The following is a 12920-nucleotide window of genomic DNA, read 5'->3' as shown; positions in this document are numbered from 1 at the left end:
TCTGGTAAAATAAAAACAAAGGTGTTTCTTTTCTATTCACACATTAATATTATAAACTTAATCAATGACCAGAAAGTGCTGGAGGAGCACACCTTATACAACAATTAACTGGAATCACTGAAAACAAACGCATTGGACAAGCCATAGTATCTTTTGAATAAGAATCAATGTCCAATTAATATCAAAAGCATTAAATTATTTTTTAAAGAAATTTCATATATACACGAGGAGTGGTATATGACGAAACTTTGTTTTAGTAAAATTAAGCCATGTGTAGGAACTACGGGTTTAAGGAGATACATCCGATCACACCAGGGATCGAACAAACGACCGTAAGCCCGAAATGACTAGCCAGCTAGGACTCGAACCGCGACTCCGTAGACCACTAAATATTCCTAACATCCCCATGCAAATTCCTCACACCCGTCATTATCTATAGCAATATGTACTACAAACTTTGCGTTCAGCGATTTATACCCAATTTAACTTTTACTAGAATCCCAGTCGTGTTGTGATAAACTATCTCCATGGTCATCGCACTTGGAGAGCCACGTTGGCTCGCTAACCAGGGTCCTGGTGTTGGCCGAGATAGTTCATTGGAAATTTCCGGCGTGACCCCCCCCCCCACCTTCAATGTTACAGGATGAAGGGCCTTGCAAGTATAGTCGTTCGAATGGTACGAAAAATCGAGGTCCCGTGTACACATTGGCGTGCATTTTAAAGAACTCTTGGCAGTCGGTGCAGAACAGTAGGATGTTAAACCCCGTTTCATTTCATGTCATCGCACTTGTCTAATTTCTTTCTCTCTAATTTATTTGAATTCGAATGGTTACATAACTCCAGAACATTTTTTTTTGCAAATTTCCCAAGACAAAAGATAGGAATGTAGTGACACCAGACGCCACTGTGTCTATAAGAATTTGAATCATTTGCTTTCTTGCAGAAATTTTATTATTTTATGTAGACGCTTTTTATTAGGTCCCGCTTTGAGTTGATTCACGTAAAATCTTCTCATATGAACTCAAACATACTACAGATTTGAAATTCTTTTGTGCTTTTTTTGGAAGAAAAGACAAGACGGCTAACGTTGCTGCACAGCTCTTCTTTTCTCCCATGCCAATGTAATTATTTTAGTTCTGTACAGAAATAAACAAATTGTAATTAAATGTTTGTAGGGCTAGATGACATTTACGAAACATGCAAATACACTGTCTTGTGCAAACTACACATTATATATAAATCGCGTGGGAGATAGTGTGTTTGTTGAATTACATATACAATATCATTAATAGACCACTTGATGAGTTGTCCAAGAGCCCTATAACAATTGACATATCATGTAAGCAGTTTGAGAATTCGATAAACAGTACCGTAAGATATCATCAAAATGATTACGAATATCAACAACTAAGATAATGATATTACTATGAAGAAAACCGAAGTTCTAGCGGATTCATTCATGCTACTGAATCACAAGCACAATGTACAAACGTAAAAAGATAAACAAAAACATTTCATAATTATCAAGTCTGTGAGGACAAACAATACGCATGTTAATGGGCATATAAACATTACCAGGAGTTGTCTGGCTAATCTTATAAATTTGCTTTAATTTGCGATATACATTTTAGCTCTCCGTTTTGTCCTGTGAGTAGTCTATAGTTTATATTAGTTATTGTTGCCATATGTGATGTGTTCCTCCTACACTTACTATCAAAGATGCACAACCAGCTTGACGATGACTGACGATCAGCAAAACATAAAATGCTCAATTTAGCTTGATTAGTAAAGCTCAGGCAGACATTTGTGGATGGTGTACTTAATTAGCTAATCCGCTAATAAATGACCAGGAAAAATAAGAAAACTAATTTCATATTAAACATTGACTTAATGTATTTTTCAGGTTTCACCTACGTGGTGGTCGTCCCAGTGATACAGATGATCTATCTGTATTGTCACATCTGGATGAAAAATCTATATTAGAACATCTAAAGATCAGATATGGACGAGGCGATTATTACGTAAGTTCTGTTTTATGATTCAAAACAACATCGTTACATTCTTAATCAATGGTGGCGAATATCTTTAAGATAAACAGATTGATAGACCCGTAGCTGTATTGGTCACAAGAGGCCTGTAAACCAAACGCTCACCCTAGCACGCTATTATGCCATACATACGATTGTAAAGTAAATTTTGAACAGGGGCCGATAGTGAGATTACACACGTCACTGTATTGGTCAAAAGGAACTTGATAAAACTAACCCTTTATTGTGGCATACTAACGTTTATAAACTACATTTTGACCAGGAGCGGATAAGATGAGGCTGGAGGGCAGGTCGTTTCATAGTACCTATCGGAATAAAGATTATACAATGTGTGTTTTACATCATGACCCAACGACCGACCTTTTATCACCATATCATATGTGTCGACATCTCCATGAAAAGTATTTGTGAAGCCGTTCAATATCATTCTTTTCATTTTACTTTTGGAAGAATTTCAAAATTTTCCTATAAAAATTTGTTATATTTGGCGAATTCAACGCGATCGAAAGCCATGTGTACTTTAACAATCGGGTATGAAAATAAAACGACGCACACCTAAAACCACATCGTAGACGAAAAGTAAATTTCAATTGTAATTATTTTTCCAATGGAAGCTAATTAAGACAAACTGTCTGGAATAATATTTGACAAACTTGATCGTGAGATCCACTCGAAACACATCAAATAAAATTTAAACAATTGCAATTGTGGGTGTATATTATTTTAATTCGCCTAAACTAAACACTTTAAGTTTAAGCAATTTCTTCCATTGAACAGAAGGACGCGATAAGATTTAAAAGTGTATTTGAATTTGGAGGGGCAGTTACATTTGGACAGTTAAACTTGTTAGGTATTTTTTTTAATTTAAGGAGACGTCTTATCCGAAATCAATTTATCGTAGTAAAATATACAAAATGAATTATAGAGACATAGATGCATATACCACAGACAAATTCAGTATAATACCTGCGTCGCCTGGCATAATCCTTGACTAGCACATGCCTGCGACTGAACCATGCCTGCGACTAAAGCGCATGCGTTACACTACTCTGAAATTTGGACATGAAATGAAATGGAGTTTAAAGTCCTACTGTTCTGCTTCGAACTGGGCTAATAAAGACGGGATTTGAACATGAAAACAATAACACTGTACACCCACACTCCCCACCCCTCGCAAAGTTTCCTGACAAAGAGACCAAATGAATTTGACACAGGGTTGGAAAGGTAGTTTAAACATGCAAGAGAAATTACTATGGTCATGTGCGCAATGGTATGAGAATTCTGTGGATAGCATGTTTCAGTCAACTCTTCTGTAGCCACCACAGAAAAGATTGAAAGAAGGCCACACGAAGGAAATGTGGACAGCTCGTTAGGAAACTAATGATGTTGCATCGTGCTATAATGCCATCTGTATTAGACTACGGTCTATAGTCTTCACGAATTTGACCAATGACCAAATAAAAGCGGTAAAATGGAATGGGGTTTAATTTCCGACTTTTCTCCACCGACTGTGCACCAGTTGTACGCAAATCTGATCAAAATTATTCCGTCGTTTATTTGTGAGTTTCCAATTGTTATATTACAACCTTAGTCAAGCTGGCCCAGATTTATTGACAGTACGTTTCATTGATCATGTCCACTGACACCTATTTCATTTGAAAACGTCTGCTCAGTTACATCTCAACTGATTGAAATTATCCCATACATCGATATTTTGCCCAGTTTTATTCAATTAAAGCGGCTAAAAGATTAATCATTACTTGTAAAATGAGTAAACCAATGTAGATAAGAATCAAATATGGCACGTGTATTTCTTTTCTATTCTTTTATTCCCTTTCGTTACTTTAGCCGATCCTATATTCCATCTTAACTTCCACCAGATCTACAAACTATACTTGATCACCCAGTCAACAATCGTAATCGATTCAATATATGAGTTAAAAACGAAAAACAAACCACGACTACACGATAACTCGAAATATTCTTCCTCCAATTTCTTAGTAAGACATATTGTGTGAAAAGGTCATATTTAACGTCCACTACCAATGAGGTGATATCACCGACAAGGCAATAAAAGTTATACGGGATAGTATTTACAAAAAGGATATATAGTGGTATTTATATATATGTACAAGAAATGAACATGGAAACAAACACAGAAATGTATATTTAATAAGACATAATAATATATCGATGAAATAAATCTATATGATTATTACTTAACATCAGCCTAGTTGTTTCAATTGAGGATTAAAAGAGCATGGGGCAATGACCACGATCAAAATGATTATACTGGCTTCCAATATAATTTATAGTGAACTATGTTACTGTCTTTCGCTTATTTCGTATTATTATGCCAGGGGATTAAAGAACAAGCCATTCGTTAACCTAACGACCCCTCCCCCACCAGTCCCGCTATAGGCCTCAAATGAAACATTATAATATACAGCAGCAAGTATCCACTTCTCCTATTTGGTGTCTGTGATATGATTGCCATGGAAGCAGGTGTTAAACCAACAGCTGATACTGCTTGGTCGACAAAAACAATACCAAACATAAAGAAACATTGCTTTATTAGTTGTTAGCAAATTTATTTATAAACACTACTAAATACTAAATATCAAATGAGTGATGGGCATAAACATTATATTCTTTTGTTAATCTCATGTCCAACAAATATTGAACTATTTTTCACGGAAGGATATTTGAGTTCACCAAATTTATTTGAGAACTTCTGAGATCTGGTTTATTTGACAAAGACAACATCTTACAGGTTTGTATTTAATCACAGGCCAATAGCGACACGTAGAAAGAAATCAGCAACATATTATCATTATGTATTTATTTATTTATTTATAATTCATAACGAGTTTACTAAACGTAATTTGACTGTTTTTAAGATTTTTGACTAAAACAGAGTTTGGGTATGGTTTTAATGTATATTGGATATAATGTAAATAAATATATGTCCCTATTTGCATTTCATTTCCAGACATACATTGGAGAAATTTTACTCTTCGTCAATCCATTTAAAACAGTTGATATATATGGAAAAACGGTAAGTATTAGACAAGTACCAAATTCGTTCCATCTATATTCACTTCTTTAAATTACTACCTCTGGGTTTCTTCTTCCATTTTGTACAGATTGCGAAACCGTGTATGTGACCATCGTCTAAAATGACACTAGTCTTAGAAATTATATTTATGTATCTTTATTCGCAGGATCATAGATTGTATACCAATGTGTCAGTCCGGAGTAACTTGAAGCCACATATTTTCTGGATAGCAGATAGTACCCATTTACGGATGCTAAGAACCCACACTAACCAGAATATTGTCGTCAGTGGAGAATCGGGTTCCGGTAAAACAGAAAGTGTTAAACACATGATCAGTCATGTGACCTACAAAAGTGAGAGTATTCATCCATTTTTGGACGTCAAAATAAATGAGGTAAATAAAATATGATAATAGTAATGTCTTCGCATGGTGGAACCCAATGAACATACCACGAAGTCACCGAGATAATGCCGAAGTCCAAACTTGGACTGAAATTTAAGATTGGTCGTGGTGTCCTTTCCAAGCGCCATGATCGTCTGAAATGGAAAACATGGGTTCTTTTTCAGACCAGACCAGAAAAAATCTGTTTGAAATTAAACTAAACGACCATGGGCTGAATATCATTTCTTAATTTCAATTTTAAAATTTCTTTTGTAGGTCAACCCACTGTTGGAAGCATTTGGCAATGCTCAAACGGCGATGAATGACAACTCAAGTCGATTTGGTAAAAATCTGGAACTAAAATTTACCAATAATGGTAAACTTGCTGGTGGTACGTATGGATTTAACTCTCCGAATTCGTACACATGTAATGTCTATACCGAGTTCCGACATTGGCATTAACTAAGCCATATTGACTACAATATCTAGTCATTCTCAAAATTAAACTCAACCTTTTTGTTTTATATAGATATTAACGGATTACCTAAGCCATATTTACTACAATGTCAATTTATTCTTTAAATTAAAACCCAACCTTCTTGTTTTACAGCGGTATTAACGGATTATCTGTTAGAGAAGTCACGAGTTGTACAACATGGACCGGGAGAAAGAAACTTCCATATATTTTACTATTTGTTTGCTGGAATGACTAAAGATGAGTTGAAAAACTACTGTCTTGGAGCCCCTGAAGACTTCCGGTACGAATATTTGTTCCATATTGTATTCTAAACTAGCTCGATACCCACCTTCGCCCGGGGCCCGTGATCTGCTTCCTCGCCATCTTCCTTTCTTGCATGCTTTCCCGCTAGCTTACATCATCCGTTACTATTATTAAATTTAATTACCATAATAAACAGAGTTACCCCCCGTTAATTTCTAATTGCCATAAAACAGTTCAGATTAGTCCAACATTGAATTTTGGCTGTGTTAAACTAATGATTGATATTGACCTTTATAAATCAGGGCTTAAAACAATTTCGGGGTCATGCTGGTTAATTTGATATCACATATGAGCGGGTTGATCGCTGCGACGAAGCCTGATGGGTGAACATACATACATACATACATACATACATAGGCTACATACATGTCAATCTCTATAATCTTTATCATCATCTATATTATGTCTTATTTTCTTATTATATCATGAATTATGATATGTAAATATTATATTACAGTATATTACGTAATGATAACAGAAATAGACCTGTATTTAAAAGTACACGAGATCTAGAAAATAGCCGTCTTATGTTCCATAAACAACTTAACGTGATGAAACTTGTTGGTTTTACTGATTGGGTAAGTAATAGAAGATGCAATTCATATGTCGCCAAGAAACGTGTTGGTCGTTAAAGTCACAGAATTCGTCCTCCGAAACGAAAATGTGAAGAAACAACTAAGTTACCTTTTCAGGTCAAAATATTCAGCCTTTTGGAAATGATTGACAAAATGGTTTAAAAGAATTACGAAACTCTTTTAGTTTGCATGGAGTGATCAGTTATATGATAAAAATGACTTTTCTTTACAGTCTGTATACTTTGCCATAAGTAAATTAAAATGTTCTTGTAACCTATTTCTGTTGCTCACTATAGAAAAGCAAAAGGTTTATCCAGGCACATGGTGCTTGCTAGTCCAGAAGCCCTGGGCCTTTTAAGAGCATTTCCTTTCAAAATTAACCAGTTTTATGCACTGAACAATATCTAAGATTGCTCCATTCACTGCAGTTTTAATTTATGAGTTTTAAAACTAACGTTTGTGGCTTATTCTTGACACCAATAGCGATGAGTTTTATGAGTAAACCTGTTGGCCACTCCGTGAAGCCGAATTCATAATGTCCAGACACGGGTGGCACATTAAAAGCTGGGTTATAAGAAGGGAAATAACTCTATGTTAGTGGCATGATCTCTGTACTCTCCATTCTTTTTCAGAATGTAATATAATCACTTAGGTTTATTATATTATTATACTTATATACTAAAATATATTATCATTTACAATAATTGGTTCGCCCTTATTCTTTTTAAAGGAAATATCGATGATATTCACAGTTTTATCAGCTGTTTTACATCTTACAAATATAGTCTTTGTTAAAGATGAAAAGACAGAGAAGGCTAGATTTGCAGACCAAAGGAATTTAGAAATAGGTATGATATAATAATGTCTGTCAGACAGCGAACTTATCACTCTTTATCCTATAACACACTTGACTAATTATTGTTCTGAGAAAACCCGAATTTCAGAGTAGCCGATTGCTTTTCTACAAAGCTATTTTATATAAGATTATTCTAGATTATAATATTTCTTTATGTTGTAATTTTTCAGTCGCTTTACTTCTACAAATTGATATGGAAGATCTGAGCGACGTCATTATTTCATCAGCTAATTACACACGAGGTATGTTCATTGTAATTTAATTACCCTAATAATTTAATTTGAAATTTTGAAAATATCGAAATGTTTTTTTTCAAATAGTTATTACACTACACATATTAAAAGCTGTTCTTGGCTGATACATTCTCAAGACCACAGGATGGAGAAATGATTGAAACTAAGGGGAGGTAAATCTATTATTATGCTGAATGGAATGGGCCGTAAATGATAATGTGTTTAGCCAGCCAGGCAAGGGTTGGGGTTAGGGTTAGGTGTAATTTTAAAAGTAATGAAGAATGAATAATTGATGGTTTATGCTTAGACCTACTAAGAGTACTATTCCTCTAAGGTTGGGACAACTAGAACATATGATATAACCTATTCAACAATAAAACTATACGAACAAAATATAGAATATAAAACTGAACACATTGATGTTTATTGAAAAGATCATGCCATTTGGATTGACGGACTTCTATTTTTAATATAACGTCACAATCCCAAGTAAATCAGTGATAATTAATTTGTAATAGTTACTGATTACGGGCTTTGTAGATATAATTACAATTTAAATATTGAATAAAAGATTTATCATTTGACGCTAACAGTGGTGACGTGTTGATTAAATGTAATCAAATGCCTTATAGGTAGTAAACGCGGGGGTTTGTTTACACATAATATGTAAACTTTAGTGTATTAAAAAAGCATATCACAGACATATAGTCCTGAGTGCTAATAAATTTTTTAAGTAGTCCTGTTTGGGCAAAAAACTGCCGAGCCTTGTTATTATAGCATTATGCACACAGATAACTATGTACTTTGAGAATAGATCTCTGCCCTGAATGGCCACCATTTTCTGTATACTATTTTGTAATTTGATTACATCTATAATACACACAACATTTTCGATTTAATTAAAAGGATGCAGAATAAATAATTCGCAAAATTCTACATATACTTATTGTTTTCGACTAAAATCGTCGATTTATGAACAAATATGTCGGCCAAATAGTTTCATGTCTGTTCTTAAGCGGACTAATTGCAGACAGACAGCGTAACTTACGTATTGTTATTATAGATCCGTATCTGAAGCGGAGCTCGCCCACGATGTTGTTACCCTAGACCTTAGACTCACCTAATGACCTTTATTAACATTCCGATCACCATTTTAGTCTTCGCTCTAACGCAAAGGTCAATTAGCAAATCCCGACAAGGCATGTATTATTGTATAACGTGATCTTTTAATTATTTAAAATGCTAGTCATTTGACTTGTACTAACTTAAGTAATTTGCAACACCCCGAAGAATCCGCCTATATTGTAGCTAACGACTGGGTGTTAAGCCATTGTAATGCATTTGTCAACTTGGAGGATTAAACAACACAGTTCTTAGTTTAGGCGCAGTTAAAGCCTTTTTGTTAACTCTTCACCACGCAATGTTGACATGTGTTGTCTGTACTTGAAAGTATTTTTAAGTGTATATTGTAATTTCGAGAAGACAAATTCTGTGAGAAACTGATAAAAAACACATTTCTCAATGGTTATTGTCTTTTACTAGTATTTGATATCAAAATGTGTCAATAAATTATTTCTTAAAAATAAGACGATGAAGTAGATATACAACAGTCACTTGCCTGGGTTTAAGATTTAGTGTTGGTTAACGTATGTAAGAACTGAATCAAACCGAAAGTATTAATATTATATTTCCAACCACACCAATCAAATTAAAACTCAGATTCTATTTTGTTTCGTTATTTTATAATTCAAAATTTCGTTTTACTTGTCTTTACTACACTCTGAAAGGGTTGTTATATAACCCGTGTGCTGGATGATGTGAGGGATTAGCTAATGAAACGGTCTGTTATGGCAAGTTTTTGGCTGGAGTTGCATGGAACTGTGGGTAACCCACTAGAAACATCAACGCTGATTGGTTAATCAAATATCTCACGTCATAAGGTCAAAAGTCGCTCGTATGACCTCTGACGCGACCTTCAACTACGAATGGTCAGATACTCATGTAATAGAGGCCATTAAACGTATAAAAAACAAAACGAAATATAGATCTGTATTTTATGCCATAGATTACTTATTTTCGAACTTCTTGCATTATGTAAGATTTAGATAAAGAGCTGACAGTTCTGGCGATATAAACAATAGATAATGAAAGGTGAATATCTTGAAAATTTCAGACAAATTACTTCATTCTGTGCGACGTTATGGCTGTTTGGAGAATGGCTGAGTCTTGATTATCATTCCTAGCGTAGTTACGATAGTAAACCTAGTCTCTATTATACATTTTTAAAAAAAATCATAAACCGCCAATCGCGTTTAAATCTGTTGAAAATCTCGAGCTTCTGATGACATCGAGAGATGATTATGGTGTTGGCAAGTTCATAAATGTCTAATTAATAATTTATATACCATTTATGACCTAAAGGAAGACCTACAGAGGCCTATTTAGCCCTTGCATAATGCATTTTCAACTTAAAGTCAATAAATGAAAAATGCTAATACACCCTTCATAATTAATATTAATATGATTTCATCAGAACAAACCAAACGAGTATAGAAGGGATTTAAACAATATTATTTTTAAATAACTACATGTTAATTTGTTTTTGTTGTTATTTGTTAATTTTGATATGTTTTACTACTTTAATCACCGTGTTCGCACTACTCTGGCGATCTATGATAAACAGGTCAGGAAATGAACTATGAACAAACGTTGTTTAAGTTAGAAATATAAAAGCATGGGCAGAGTAACAGGAAGTAGAATATGTGGTGGATTTAAACTATACAACTTGAACACCTCTAAGATAAATGTTTTCAATTTTCCTAGGTTAAGGAAACAAATGGGTTGTGAATAGCCATACACCGTTTACACATCTTCAATCCCCGTATTGTTCCAACTTTTAAACACAAACATTCCTCCCCACCTTGACGTTTAGGTTTTCCTGAAGTCTGAAATTCTCCGGCATTCTTGGAAATTCAGTCCACAAAGTTCGTATTGTTTTCAGGGGCATGTTAAAATACTTTCTGGCAAATCGTAGGCATGTCATAAAATATGATTTGAAAACCATCATCTTCTTTTCAAGAATTGCTTTACTTGTTTCTTTATTGTTTTTTTACACGAATAAAAAAAGGGATCGATTGTGACTTTGTTTATGCTACGTGTTAGATCCATCATTTTTGATTCGCCATGCATATTTATTTAAAATTCGATAAAGTTGGCATTTTTTAAAATCTTTATCTCTGAGACCCATCCTTTGAAAAATATACACGATAATAAGCATGTACTAAATGATAAATACAAAAATAGTTATATTTAAATAATATTGTGTTGCAGGGGAACGCCTGGTCATTCATAGAACAGTTGAACAAGCAGCGGAAAGTCGCGACGCCTTGGCGAAAGCCATGTACAGTCGATTGTTTGGTTGGATAGTTCGACAAATAAACAATCGCCTTAAACCTGACAAGGAATTCAGGTAATTTCTACATGATAAACCAGGTTCATTTAAATAAGAAAAACATTTATTTAATACCATTACATTTTGTAATCCTGCAGCATTAAGTGCATATATAACCGATACAATATTATACATGTGAAAATAAATAATATTTTTGTTGTAACAGAAAACAAAAAGTTCCAGATAAATTAGTTTTGTAATGTTTCGTGTGAAGACGTGTTATGAGTATAATTCACAACTGTTAAACTGGAAATATTGAAAGAAACACCAATTTGTTCTTTGTTCTGTGATGTTGATTCTTAAAGCCCAATAAATATTATAAAAAAATATTAATAAAAGATATACTCTGTAAAATTGTTATCATATTTATGCATGTTTTACAGCATGACAAAATAAAGTTTTTACCTATTATGTTTTTTGCAGCAAGCATGCTGGTCCTAGTCTAGGAATTCTAGATATGCCAGGGTTTGAGAATCTGAAAATCAACAGTTTGGAACAGCTTTGTATTAATGTTGCCAATGAACAGATGCAGACTTATTTTAACGAACATGTCTTTGTGTTAGAAAGACAAGAATATGAACAGGAAGGGATTTCCTGGAAAAATGTACCTTTCAGAAATAACCAGGAATTACTAAATCTTTTCATGATGGTATGTTCTCAGCAAATAAATCTATTTCTGAACAAAGTTATATATCTGCTATGAATCCTTGATCAGAACGATATCAAATGAATTATTTCCTCTGTCCGTCCTAGGATCATTAACAATCAATAAATGTTTATTATACAAACAGAGAACTATCTACTTTGGGAAAGGATCTCTGTCCGAATGGCTTCCATATTAAAACAAATAGTACTGTTCTTATCCGTTTCCGTCCTTCATACACACAAAGATAAAATACACATTTTCAATTTCATTAAATGGAATCAGTGGAAAGTATAGTATTAATATTGCTACTGATCATTTTCAGAAACCAATGGGTTTATTTGCCCTAATAGACGAAGAAGCCCGATTTCCAAGAGCAACAGACAGTTCTCTTGTAGAAAAAATCACCAGCAATTGTAAAAATAATAAACTAATAACCAAGTCTAAGAATGGCGACCTTGCCTTCTGCATTCACCATTATGTTGGTACGGTAAGTGTGATTGAAGGATATAGTTGCTTCCTGGTATATTTGAATATGTTTATTTTGACAAGCTATCATTACAAATGATATCGATTCAAGTACAAACCTTATCCATTGTTTTTATCGAATCAGTAGTTTACATTATTAAACAATCAACCACTAGCATATTTATACGGTATTATGTACATAAAACAATTCAACTTATGGCAATGTAATTGAATTATAATAGGAAATAATTTAATTGTTTATGGCAGGAAGCCGTGCGTTATATTTAACCCAGAGAAGAGCGATGGAGATATTATTTATTTTTTACTCATAGTGCAACAATAAGAGTTAATTCTAGATTTACAAAGAAATGAATTCTTAAAGCTAATGATTATAACATGCTTTTTCTATTCCTTTTTGTTTTATT

The sequence above is a fragment of the Patella vulgata genome, chromosome 4 (assembly GCF_932274485.2).
Source record: "Patella vulgata chromosome 4, xgPatVulg1.2, whole genome shotgun sequence".
Lineage (NCBI taxonomy): Eukaryota > Metazoa > Mollusca > Gastropoda > Patellidae > Patella > Patella vulgata.
This window is presented reverse-complemented; position numbering follows the sequence as displayed.